The sequence below is a fragment of the Carcharhinus amblyrhynchos genome, chromosome 26 (assembly GCF_965287045.1).
Source record: "Carcharhinus amblyrhynchos chromosome 26, sCarAmb.v2.hapA, whole genome shotgun sequence".
Lineage (NCBI taxonomy): Eukaryota > Metazoa > Chordata > Chondrichthyes > Carcharhiniformes > Carcharhinidae > Carcharhinus > Carcharhinus amblyrhynchos.
In genome coordinates, this window is record NC_137349.1 from 33,109,983 (window position 1) to 33,124,151 (window position 14,169).

The following is a 14,169-nucleotide window of genomic DNA, read 5'->3' on the forward strand; positions in this document are numbered from 1 at the left end:
CCCCTCTCCTATCAAAAACCCATCAACCCGCGTCTTAAAAATATTTAGCGAGGCAGCCTCCACCACTTCAACGGGCAGAGAATTCCAGAGATTCACCACCCTTTGAGTGAAGAAGTTCCTCCTCAACTCCGTTCTAAACCGCCCCCCTTTTATCTTGAGGCTGTGCCCCCTAGTCCTATTGTCTTTTTTGAGCGGGAAGAGTCTTTCCACCTCTATCCTATCCATCCCATTCATCATCTTATATGTCTCAATGAGATCTCCTCTCATTCTTCTAAACTCTAACGAGTACAAGCCCAGTTTATTCAGCCTCTCCTCATAGCTCAACCCCCTCAACTCCGGTATCAGCCTAGTAAACCTCCTCTGCACTCCCTCCAAGGCCAAAATATCTTTGCGCAGGTGCGGCGCCCAAAAATGCACACAGTACTCCAGTTGCGGCCTCACCAATGCCCTATACAGCTGCAGCAAGACCTCCCTACTTTTATATTCAATCCCCTTCGCTATGAAGGCCAGCATCCCATTCGCCTTCCTGACCACCTGCTGCACCTGCAAGCTGGGTTTTTGCGACTCATGCACAAGGACCCCGAGGTCCCTCTGTACCGTCGCCTGCAGCAGTTTTTCGCCTCGTAAGTAATAGTCCTTCCTACCATTTTTCCTACCAAAGTGGACCACCTCACACTTGCCAACATTAAATTCCATTTGCCATTTCCTGGCCCATTCGCCCAGCCTATCTAGATCCTTCTGCAGACTCTCCACACCCTCCGCACAATTTGCCGTTCCCCCAATCTTGGTGTCATCAGCAAATTTCGACACCCTACACTCGGTTCCCTCCTCCAGATCATCTATATAAATGGTAAAAAGCTGAGGCCCCAGCACCGACCCCTGGGGCACTCCACTAGTCACCATCCGCCAATCCGAATAGCACCCGTTGACCCCCACTCTCTGCCTCCTATTTGACAACCAATCCTCTATCAACGCTAACACCCTACCCCCAATTCCATGTCCCTCGACCTTCTGCAATAACCTCTTGTGAGGCACTTTGTCAAACGCTTTCTGAAAATCTAGAAAGACCACATCCACCGGCTCTCCTCTATCCACCGCCCTAGACACATCCTCATAGAACTCCAGTAAATTTGTCAGACACGACTTCCCTTTAATGAAACCGTGCTGCATCTGCTCTATCAAGCAATTCCCTTCAAGATGCCTCGCAATTTCCTCCTTAATGACGGATTCTAACATTTTACCTACCACAGATGTTAAACTAACCGGCCTATAATTCCCCGCCTTTTGCCTGGCACCCTTCTTAAACAACGGCGTAACATTAGCCGTTTTCCAATCATCCGGCACTTCCCCGGAATCCAGCGATGTTTGGAAAATAACCACCAAGGCATCCACTATCACCTCCGCCATTTCTTTCAGAACCCTCGGATGCATTCCATCCGGTCCTGGGGACTTGTCCACAATCAGCCCCTCCAGTCTGTCTAGCACTGCCTTTCTAGTAACAGTAATGTCATTAAGACCCTCCAGTCCTACCACCTTTCTATCGCTAACACCCGGCAAATTATTCACGTCCTCCTCCGTGAAGACAGAAACAAAAAAGTTATTCAATACCTTAGCCATATCCCCATCCCCTACCACTAGCTCCCCTTTCTCATCCTCTAAAGGACCAACATTCACCCTAGCCAGCCTCTTCCTTTTTATATATTTATAAAAACTCTTGCTATCCTTTTTTATATTAAGCGCTAGCCCAGCTTCATAGTTTCTCCTACCCTTCCTTATCAACTTCTTTGTCAATCTTTGTTGACATTTAAACCTCTCCCAATCCTCTTCTCGCCCACTACTCTTAGCTACTCTAAATTCCTCCGCTTTTAGTTTAACACTTTCCTTCACCTCCTTTGTTATCCACGGCTTATTACCTCTCCTCTTACTATCCTTTTTGACCATCGGAATAAATTTCCGTTGAGCACCAAGAAAGATCTCCTTAAAGATCCTCCACTGCTCCTCAACAGACCCTCCCTCCAACGCGCTCTCCCAGTCCACATTCGCCAATTCTTCTCTCATCCTACCGTATTTCCCTCTATATTGATGTTCTATAACAAGGAGTTACTGTTCAGACATACATGCCTCTATACCTCTTCCTTAGACAACCACAACAGTGCTCCTGAACATGATTCCATCCTCCAGCTTCACTACCTTCCTTTTCCCCTCCACCCAGCAAACCACTGATTTGCAAATGGCCTTTCGGGAATGAGGACAAGGAATCTGGATTCTCTTTGCCCAGTACATGAATAATCTTCCATTTTGATGGTCAGTAACACAGAGCTTCAGAGCATTAATGACACATGTAGACATTGAATTGGCCACTGCCCTTTGTTGCAAGGAAGGTGTTTCCTCCATTACTCATTGCAAATCCCCACAGACGTGCGTCCACTGAAGGCTGAAAGAGAGATTGGTCCGGAATCTTCTGGTATAATTGCACCACCACAGTGAAACCCCACCATCCTTTCAAGGAAATTTCCATCTATCTGATTTATTAAAACATTACTACTTGACTTTCCATCATCATAGTCATACAGTCTTGGAGGTTTACAGCATGGAAACAGTCCCTTTGGCCCAACTTGTCCCTTTCTTTAACCCCGAACCTAATCCCAGTTGCAAGCATTTGGCCCATATCCCTCTGAACCCATCTTATCCACGTAAACGTCTAACCGTTTTGGTGATACAAAATTGTACCGGCCTCTACTACGGCCTCTGGCAGCTTGTTCCAGACAGTCACCACCCTCTGTGTGAAAAAATTGACACTCTGGACACTTTAGTACCTCTCCCCTCTCACTTTAAACCAATGCCTTTTTGTTTTCAACTCCCCTACCTTGGGAAATGATATTGACTAACTGATCTATACTACTCATTATTTTATAGACCTCTATAAGATCACCCCTTATCTTCTATGTTCCAGAGAAAAAGAGTCCCAGTCTATCCAGCCTCCCCTTATAACTCAAGCCATCAAGACTCGGTAGCATCCAAGTAAATCTTTTCTGCATTCTTTTTACTTTAACACTATCCGTTACACAATAGACTGAGTAGAACTGTACATGGTATCCCAAATGTGGTCTTGTCAATGTCTTGTTCAATTTCAACATGACATCCCAACTCCTGTATCCAATCTTCTGACCAATGAAACCAAGCATGCCGAATGCCTTTTTCGTCACTCTGTCCACTTGTGACTCCACTTTCAAGGAGCTATGAGCCTGTACCCCTAGATCTCTTTATTCTATAACTCTCCCCAACACCCTAACAGTAAGTCCTGCCCTGGTTTGATCTACCAAAATACATCATCTCACATTTATTTAAATTGAACTCCATCTGCCAATCGTTGGCCCACTGACCCAATTGATCAAGATCCAGTTGCAATCATAGGTAACCTTTTTCACTGTTCACTGTGCCACCAATCTTGGTTTATCTGCAAACTTACTAATCATGCTTACTAAATTCTCATCCAAATTATTAAAATAAATGACAAATAACAGGGGAACTGAGGCACATGGCAGGTCACAGGCCTCCAGTTTGAAAAACAACCTTCTACAACCACCTTCTATGTTTTGTCATGAGGCCAATTTTAATATACATTTGGCTACCTCACCATGGATCCCATGAGATTTAACATCATGCAACAACCTACCATGACGTACCTTATCAAAGGTCTTGCAAAAGTCCATGTAGACAACATCAACTGCATGGCCCTCATCTACCTTCTTCAAAAAACTCAACCAAATTTGTGAGACATGATTTCCACTCACAAAGCTATGCTGACTCTCCAGAGGTTTACTGAAAAGCTCCAGGCTGAAATCTGAGCACATGCGAGAGAAATTATCAAGGGGCCACACGGTGAAGCCTTCCATTGTTTGCTGGAGCAGAGAGAGAGAGCTAAGATTTTACCTGTTAAAAACCTGTTTAAAATAAGTTTAAAGCACTTTACTCTTTGTAGAACTGTTTAAAGCATTTATTTATTGTATTTACTGCTTTAAGAATTCTGAGGGTGTGGTGAAAAGGCATTTGTGGACCAGCCTGCTTTAAATCAGCGCCAGGTTTAAAAGGAGGCCTGGTGTAGACAGCGGGCAGCGTCTGAGCGGGCAGCGGAGTGAGTGGGAAGCAGAGTGAGTTAATAGGGCTTAATATCAAAAAGGGCTGGAAGGAAAAAGGCCAGGTGAGTTTGTTTGAAAAAAAACAAGGAAAAAAAAATTTTTTCAAAACTACTACAGCAAGAAACAAGGAAAAAATTTTTTTCCCCATAAAAAATTACATTGAATAATGGAGGGGCATGTGATGTGTGGTTTCTGTATGATGTGGGAACTGGCGGACCCCAGGGTCCTTCCCAGTGACCATGTCTGCAGTAAGTGCAGGTTGCTGGAGGAGCTCCAGCTCAAGGTGGATGAGCTGGCCTCTGAGCTACGGACACTGAGGCTCATCACGGGGAGAGAGGGTGCCCCTAGACTGGCTAACTCTAAGGGTCAGGGACAAAAGGGGGCTGCTGGGAGGAGGAAGGGGGGTGAGGAGCGGAGGCCTCAGCCTCTTAATCTGCATAACAGGTTTGAGGTTCTTGCTTCCAGTCTGGAAGAGGACGAGGCAGGTGAGGTTGGTGAGCAAACTGCACACGGTACAGTGATGCAGCAGGACATAGGCAAAGAGAAGGGGAAAAGGAACGTAGTAGTGATTGGAGATAGTGGGGTGAAGAGTATTGACACTGTCCTTTGTCACAATGACAAAGTGCACAGAAGGGTGTGTTGTCTGCCTGGTGCTCGGGTACAGGATGTCGCAGCTGGGCTGCAGAGGAACCTGGAGTGGGAGGGTGAGAACCCGGTCGTTGTAGTACATGTGGGTGCCGGCGATGTAGGCAAAGTGCGGACTGAGGATCTGGGGAGGGAGTATGAGAAGCTGGGAATGGAATTAAAAAGTAGAACCGACAAGGTGGTCGTCTCTGGGCTACTGCCTGAACTGAGTGCAGACGGGCGTAGGATTGACAGGATAAAGGAAGTGAATGGGTGGCTCAGGGATTGGTGTGGGAGGAATGGGTTCGAATTTATGGGGCATTGGCACCAGTATTGGGGTAGGTGGGACTTGTTCGGGCGGGATGGGGTTGGTCTGAATCGTGCTGGGACCAGAGTGTTGGCGAATCGAGTAAAGAGGACTGTAGACAGGGCTTTAAACTAATTAGGGGGGGGGAGGGTGCGAGGGTAGGTGACGCTACGAGGTCTAAAGTTAAGGATAGGGTACAGGTAAGGGAAGAGGCCAAGGATGTCCCAATTGGTGGCGTTACGGCAAATAGGGTCCAGGTGAAGGCTGGGATGAAAGCGCTTTATCTGAATGCACGAAGCATTCGGAATAAAGTGGATGAGCTGGTGGCGCAGATCGACACAAATGGATACGATCTGGTGGCCATTACAGAGACGTGGCTGCAAGGTGACAGGGACTGGGAGATGAATGTACAGGGCTATCAAGTGTTTAGGAAGGATAGGCAGGAGGAAAGAGGGGGTGGCGTAGCTCTGCTGATTAAGGATAGTATCAAGGTGGTAGCAAGGGATGATATCGGAGCCAAAGAGCAGAACGTGGAATCGTTGTGGGTGGAGATTAGGAACAGCAAAGGGAGGAAGACGCTGGTGGGTGTCGTCTATAGGCCCCCGAATAATGTTCTGGAGGTGGGGCGGGCTGTTAACATGCAAATAAGTGCGGCGTGCAGGAATGGGACGGCAGTAGTTATGGGAGATTTCAATCTGCATATTGATTGGTCGACCCATGTTGGACGAGGTGGGCTCGAGGAGGAGTTCTTGGAATGCTGCCGGGATAATTTCCTTGAACAGTGTGTGTTGGAGCCGACGAGGGAACGAGCTATCTTGGATCTGGTGCTATGTAATGAGGCGGGTAGAATTAGGGACCTTGCGGTGAAGGATCCTCTTGGAGAGAGTGATCATTGTATGGTGGAGTTTCTGTTGCAGATGGAGGAGGAGAAAGTGGGTTCCCGGACACGCATCCTTTGTTTGAATAGAGGGGAGTATGGTAGGATGAGAGAAGAATTGGCGAATGTGGACTGGGGGAGTGCGTTGGAAGGTAGGTCTGCTGAGGAGCAGTGGAGGATCTTTAAGGAGATCTTTCTTGGTGCTCAGCAGAAATTTATTCCGATGGTTAAAAAGGACAGTAGGAAGAGAGGTAATAAGCCGTGGACAACGAAGGAGGTGAAGGAAAGTGTTAAATTAAAAGCGGAGGAATTTAGAGTAGCTAAGAGGAGTGGGCGAGAAGAGGATTGGGAAAGGTTTAAATGTCAACAAAGATTGACAAAGAAGTTGATAAAGGAGGGTAGGAGAAGCTATGAGGCTGGGCTAGCACTTAATATAAAAAAGGATAGCAAGAGTTTTTATAAATATATAAAAAGGAAGAGGCTGGCTAGGGTGAACGTTGGTCCTTTAGAGGATGAGAAAGGGGAGCTAGTGGTAGGGGATGGGGATATGGCTAAGGTCTTGAATAACTTTTTTGTTTCTGTCTTCACGGAGGAGGACGTGAATAATTTGCCGGGTGTTAGCGATGGAAAGGTGGTAGGAATGGAGGGTCTTAATGACATTACTGTTACTAGAGAGGCGGTGCTCGACAGACTGGAGGGGCTGATTGTGGACAAGTCCCCAGGACCGGATGGAATGCATCCGAGGGTTCTGAAAGAAATGGCGGAGGTTATAGTGGATGCCTTGGTGGTTATTTTCCAGACGTCGCTGGATTCCGGGGAAGTGCCGGAAGATTGGAAAACGGCTAATGTTACGCCGTTGTTTAAGAAGGGTGCCAGGCAAAAGGCGGGGAATTATAGGCCGGTTAGTTTAACGTCTGTGGTAGGTAAAATGTTAGAATCCGTCATTAAGGAGGAAATTGCGAGGCTTCTTGAAGGGAATTGCTTGATAGGGCGGACGCAACACGGTTTCATTAAAGGGAAGTCGTGTCTGACAAATTTACTGGAGTTCTATGAGGATGTGTCTAGGGCAGTGGATAGAGGAGAGCCGGTGGATGTGGTCTTTCTGGATTTTCAGAAGGCGTTTGACAAGGTACCTCACAAGAGGTTATTGCAGAAGGTCAGGGGACATGGAGTTGGGGGTAGGGTGTTAGCGTGGATAGAGGATTGGTTGTCAAATAGGAGGCAGAGAGTGGGGGTCAATGGGTGCTATTCGGATTGGCGGTTGGTGACTAGTGGGGTGCCCCAGGGGTCGGTGCTGGGGCCTCAGCTATTTACCATTTATATAGATGATCTGGAGGAGGGAACCGAGTGCAGGGTGTCGAAATTTGCTGATGACACCAAGATTGGGGAAAAGGCAAATTGTGCGGAGGGTGTGGAGAGTCTGCAGAAGGATCTAGATAGGCTGGGCGAATGGGCCAGGAAATGGCAAATGGAATTTAATGTTGGCAAGTGTGAGGTGGTCCACTTTGGTAGGAAGAATGGTAGGAAGGACTATTACTTACGTGGCGAAAAACTGCAGCAGGCGACGGTGCAGAGGGACCTCGGGGTCCTTGTGCATGAGTCGCAAAAACCCAGCTTGCAGGTGCAGCAGGTGGTCAGGAAGGCGAATGGGATGCTGGCCTTCATAGCGAGGGGGATTGAATATAAAAGTAGGGAGGTCTTGCTGCAGCTGTATAGGGCATTGGTGAGGCCGCAGCTGGAGTACTGTGTGCAGTTCTGGGCGCCGCACCTGCGCAAGGATATTTTGGCCCTGGAGGGAGTGCAGAGGAGGTTTACTAGGCTGATACCGGAGTTGAGGGGATTGAGCTATGAGGAGAGGCTGAATAAACTAGGCTTGTACTCGTTAGAGTTTAGAAGAATGAGGGGAGATCTCATTGAGACGTATAAGATGATGAATGGGATGGATAGGATAGAGGTGGAGAGACTCTTCCCGCTCAAAAAAGACAGTAGGACTAGGGGGCACAGCCTCAAGATAAAGGGGAGGCGGTTTAGAACGGAGTTGAGGAGGAACTTCTTCACTCAAAGGGTGGTGAATCTCTGGAATTCTCTGCCCGTTGAAGTGGTGGAGGCTGCCTCGCTAAATATTTTTAAGAAGCGGGTTGATGGGTTCTTGATAAGAGAGGGGATTAAGGGTTATGGGGAGAGAGCGGGAAAGTGGAACTGAGCCACAACAGATCAGCCATGATCTTATTGAATGGCGGGGCAGGCTCGAAGGGCTAGATGGCCTACTCCTGCTCCTATTTCTTATGTTCTTATGTTCTTATGTAAAATATTAGTGCCAGTTCATTCAGAGGCCGTTAGACTGCGATCTTGATCTGATGAAGATGATGACTATCGTGGATTCTCATGTCACTCCAACAAGTATGCGCTTAGTAAAAGACCTGTTGATCACTGTTGAGGTTGGTGTCATCTCATATTTGATGTCAAACCATATCTTGATTGGCAGATCTGATGGCTAGTATTCCAGATGAAGCCACTATTGGAGGGGTAGGTGAAGGCACTGGCTTTGCATTCTGCTCACTTGTCCTGTTGGGACCTAATTCTGTGCTCCACATATGTTGAGATTGCTTGATTATGGAGATACCTCCAGTAGGGTCTCTCAATAGTTAATTTGTAATAGGAGCATGGTTACATATAAGCAGAGATAGAAAATTGCTGAATCTTGCCATGAGAACCATCATATATTTCATTTCAAATCAACTGTTTTGCTGCTTACTCATTGCTTCAAACGAGTGCCTTTCATCCCGCCATTGGAAAAGAGAGGACACCTCAAATTGTTGGCTTTGTTCTCTCGCCACAGAGGCTGTCAGACCTGTTGAGAATTTCCAGCATTTTTTGTTTTTGTTTTAGATTCCAGCATCCACAGTATTTTGCCTTTACCAATTCTCGAAATTTAAATCAGGCGAATGTTTAAAAACAAGCCATAAAGAAATTAAAGGTTGTTCTCAAATTATGGGACACTCTTCCTTCCCTTTTATTTCTTATTAATTTCCCCACACTGGAAATATTATTTTTTTTGAACTGATCAGGTTGAGTTGATATCATCCTCCTTCAGGGCTCTGATCCTTCAGCTCCCAACTCTCTAATTCTGGCCTCTTTGATGAAATCGGGACATTCAGAGAAAAACATTGTAGCACTTTGTGACGGACTTCGAATTAACCGCAGGAGACTCAGGGATAATTGTTTATTCACGATTCACACATGGAGGCCACTACCCCAGAGAATCCTCCAAAGCAGCGCTCTCCTCTAATACAGCATTCAGCTCTAATACAGCTCGAACAGGGACAGCACTCCCATGTAGCTCTCTCCTCATACGTCACTGATACACACTGTTCATGCAGTTAATCAGTACACAGAACATTGTTTAAAATTCCCATTTTGTCTACATTTATTCATTTACTGGAACAGATTTGAATATTTTTCCCCAATATTATCTCCAGATGTGTACGAGGGTGACATGCATAGTTTTAGTTAAATCATTAGCATCACAAGTAGGTTTACATCAACGCTGCAATGAGATTACTGTGAAAATCCCCTGGTTGCCACATTCCTGCGCCTGTTCGGGTACATTGAGGGAGAATTTAGTATGACCAATGCACTGAACCAGCATGCCTCTCAGGTAGTGAGATGAAACTGGAGCACCCAGAGGGAACCCATGCAGACATGGGGAGAATGTGCAAACTCCACACCGACAGTGCCCGAGCCAGAAATCGGACCCAGGTCCTGATGCTCTGCAGCAGCAGCGCTAACCATTGTGCCACCGTGCTGCCCATCAAGAAACCGCAGGTGGAGCAAAGTGACTCAGAAAGTTGTGGAATTAACAAATGTCACAACCCAAAAATAGGCCATTTAGCCCATCGAGATAGTTTGCGCCACTTGCGCCATCTAGTGTACACCCACTTATCGCTAACTATACTCCTTAAAATTCTCTGAGTCAGGCACCTACCTCATTCCCCGTGTCCCCCCACCCCCCACTTCCTGCCCCCACCAAAACTGAAAGTAAACAATGACAATTGGATTATTTGAAACTTGCTTTTATTTAATTACAGTCTAGGAACCGGCAGTGCAGTGGCAATATCAGGATTTCTTGCTAAATACATTTTGTCGTCTAAAATAATTTCTTCAGAATGATTTTCTGTTTGTTATTGAAGTTGAAATTCTTCAGATGATGGGGTACGAAGCACGATGGGTAAGGCCACACATGTTCTTGCCCTTAGCTAAGCGCGTGTAGCCTCCCTCACCCCAGGATGTTCCCCAGCTAGAAAAGAAGGATACATGTTAATATCCAACACCAATCAAATCAGATGCAAAATTAACAGAGTTAACAGGGAGAAATGGAACATAGAACACAGGTGCAGGAATAGGCCATTTGGCCCTTCGAGCCTGCACCACATAAAAAGCAGCGCCCAAAGTAGGGATGCTTTTCAAGTTTGCTTTGGTAATATTTACCACCTTTTCATTTGGCGTGAATGCATTTGGATTCATTTAGCTGATATTATCAGCAGGATATCAGACTTACTTTCCAAAGAGTTTACTTCCAGAGATACACAATCCATTGAGAAAACATCTTTGGATAATTAGATGAAATACTAAATGAAAGGGACAACACATTTGTGTACTCTTACATTTGAGATTAGTTTTGAGACAATGTGGGGAACGTTCCCGTCCCGCACATCACTGGAATCGTAGCAGGCAAGGGGCACGGACCATGGTAAAGTCTGTTGGCCTTGGGAGGGATTTCTGGGTTGGGACAAGCGCAGCTGGAAAATTCCACCCAATGAGAGGCTACTGAGTGCAGTCTAACTTGCAGCAATGATGCATGGATAGTTGTCATTCCAATTGTACAGCAGACAACATAGCTGAACCAACAAACTACAGAGAGCTTTCGGATCTTGGGAAGTGGGTGTACACTCAAGGTGGATACAATGGGTGGAATTCTCCCAGCATGCCCATGCCAGGTTTGGTGACGGATAGGAGTAGGGTATCTAGCGGGAGTCAGAAAGTGGGAAAGCTGGGATACAGCTCATTCACTGCAGTGAGACCAGAGAATCACACTGGGATGAACAGCCAGAAAATTCCAGCCTCCAATTAGCCTTCAGGAGGGCCAAACTCAGGCCCACATTCTTTAGTTCTTCATCTTCGTCAGATTATTTATTTCCTGGTCTCCTTAGACTGCACCAACATCCTTGGGGCTACCATTGACCAGAAACTCAACTGGACTCGCCACATAAACACAGTGGCTACAAGAGCAGATCAGAGGTTAGGAGTATTGTGACGAGTAACTCACCTCCTGACTCTGCAAATGCTTTCCACCATATTCAAGGTACAAGTCAGGAGTATGGTGACCTGGATGGTGCAGCCCCAGTAACACTCAAAAAGCTCGACACCATCCAGTACAAAGCAGCCCTCTTGACTGGCACCCCATCCACAAACATCCACTCCCTCTACCACTGACGTTCAGTAGCAGCAGTGTGTACTATCTACAAGATGCACTGCAGTAACTCACCACAGATCCTTAGACAGCACTTTCCAAACCCATGACCACTTCCATCTAGAAGGACAAGGGCAGCAGATACATGGGAACACCACAAGAGTTCATGTCCCACTAACTTGATTGAGTTTTTGGAGGCAGTGACGAAGATGATTGATGAGGGTAGGACAGTGCATTTTGTCTACATGGACTTCAGTAAGGCCTTTGACAAGGTCCCTCATGGCAGACTGGTACAAAAAGTGAAGTTACACAGGATCAGAGGGGAGCTGGCAAGATGGATATAGAACTGATTCAGTCATAGAAGACTGAGTATAGCAGTGGAAGGATGTATTTCTGAATGGAGGGCTGTGACAAGTGGTATTCCTCAGGGATCAATGCTGGAACCTTTGCTGTTAGTAATATATATAAATGATTTGGAGGAAAACGTAACTGGCTTGATTAGTAAGTTTGTGGATGATACAAAGTTTGGTGCATTTGCAGATAATGATGAGGGCCGTCAGAGGATACAGCAGGATATAGATCGGTTGGAGATTTGGGCAGATAGCTGGGTTATGGAGTTTCATGCAAACAAATATGAGGTAATGCATTTTGGAAAGTGTGATAATGATAGGAAATGTACAGTAAATGGCAGGACCCTTAAGAGTATTGACAGGCAGAGGGATCTGGATGTGCAGGTACACCCAGTGGCAACGCAGGTGGAGAAGGTAGTCAAGAAGGCATACAGCATGCTTGCCTTCATTGGCCGGGGCATTGAGTTTAAAAATTGGCAAGTCATGTTGCAGCTTTATAGAACATAGTTAAGCCACATTTGGAATATAGTGTTCAATTCTGGTCACCAAATTACCAGAAGGATGTGGAGGCTTTGGAGAGGGTGCAGAAAAGATTTACCAGGATGTTGCCTGGTATGGAGGGCATTAGCTATGAGGAGAAGAAGGAGAAACTTGATTTGTTCTCACTGGAAAGACGGAGGTTGAGGGGCAACTGAGAGAAGTCTACATGTTCATGAGGGGCAGGGACAGAGTGGATAGTCAGAAGCTTTTTCCCAGGGTGGAAGAGTCAATTACTAGGGGGGCATAGGTTTAAGGGCAAGGGGCAAGGTTTAAAGAAGATGAATGAGGTACATTTTTTACACAGAGGTGGGTGGGTGCCTGGAACTCGCTGCCGGGGAAGGTCATGGAAGCAAATATGATAGTGACATTTTACGGGCATCTTGATAAATACATGAATAGGATGGCAATAGAAAGATATGGTCGCTGGGAGGGTTTTAGTTCAGATGGGCAGCATGGTCGGTGTGGGCTTGGAAGGCTGAAGGGCCTGTTCCTGTGCTGTCATTTTCCTTGTTCTTTGTTCTTCCCGTTGATATTCAAAATATCATCTGAAACATAGAAAATAGGAGCAGGAATAGGCCATTCGGCCCTTCGTACCTGCTCCACCATTCATTATGATTATGGCTCATCATCCAATTCAGTAGTCTGCTCCCGCTCTGCCGCCACCCCCACCCCCACCCCCACCCCCCAACACCCACCCCCCAACACCCACCCCCCAACACCCACCCCCCACTTTGTACCTTTTGATCCCTTTAGCCTCAAGAGTTACATCTAACTCCTTCTTGAAATCATATAGGGTGGGATTCTCTGCCCACTTCAACTCCCGCCCCCTTCACCGACCCCGACCCCGACCCCAAACACTCTCCCCCATGGTGCATTTCTTACTGGCGGGAGCTGGCCCACCGTTGGCTGGCAGTGGGATGCTCTGCACCCCCATGCCAGCTCCCCCCTCCCCACCACCCCTGCCCCCTCCCATCCCTGGGAGTGCGCCATCAACTGGAAGATCTCACTCATGATGTTTTGGCCTCAATTATTTTCTGTGGTAGAGAATCCCACAGGTTTCCCACTCTCTGGGTAAAGAAATGACTCCTCATCTCAGTCCTAAATGGTTTACCCCGTATCTGAAAGAGTTTGATGCCTGGTTTTGGACTCCCTCACCATCGGGAACACTCTCCCTACATCTACCCTGTCAAATCCTGCTGTGTGCCTCTATGCCTGAGGACTCTCAGATTCAGGAACTTCTGCAAACACATTTTGGAAAGGTTAAGCCATTTAAATCAGCTGACTTGCATTGAACAGACATTGTTTAATGTAATAGGGACCTACCAGGTTCGATTAACGCCAGATTCAGGAATTATTATAGGTTTCATCAATTTTTTCCAGTTTCTCCAATTCAAAATCCAACAATGCCTGGCCTGTCTCATTTGCTCGTTCAGGTATCATTGCATCCGTGGACAAATCAGCAAACTCCCTTTGTGTCTGGTGGAAAGGATTGCATGTTAACTATGAGAATTACCCGTGTGGTTGTAATGATATAAAAGCACCAATCACTCAAGAGGGATTGGGTAAACATGTTATGGTTTCATTCATTAAGACAAGGCAGATAGGAACATTTACCCAGTAATCCAAAGCTTGACAACACCAGAGGAACATAGTCAACTGCTGTGTGCTCAGTTCAACTTCAAAAGTGAAACTGAGTGCAGCGTGACATCACTGGAGAGAAGTTTGTCATGCTATAATCCTTTAAAGGCACATTACAACATGACTACTTGTACAAGTTATGGAAAGTGAAAAAGGTGACAGTCGTTATTGCAACAGCCTCACAGTTCCAGGGACCTGGGTTTGATTCCCTGGCTTGGGTCACT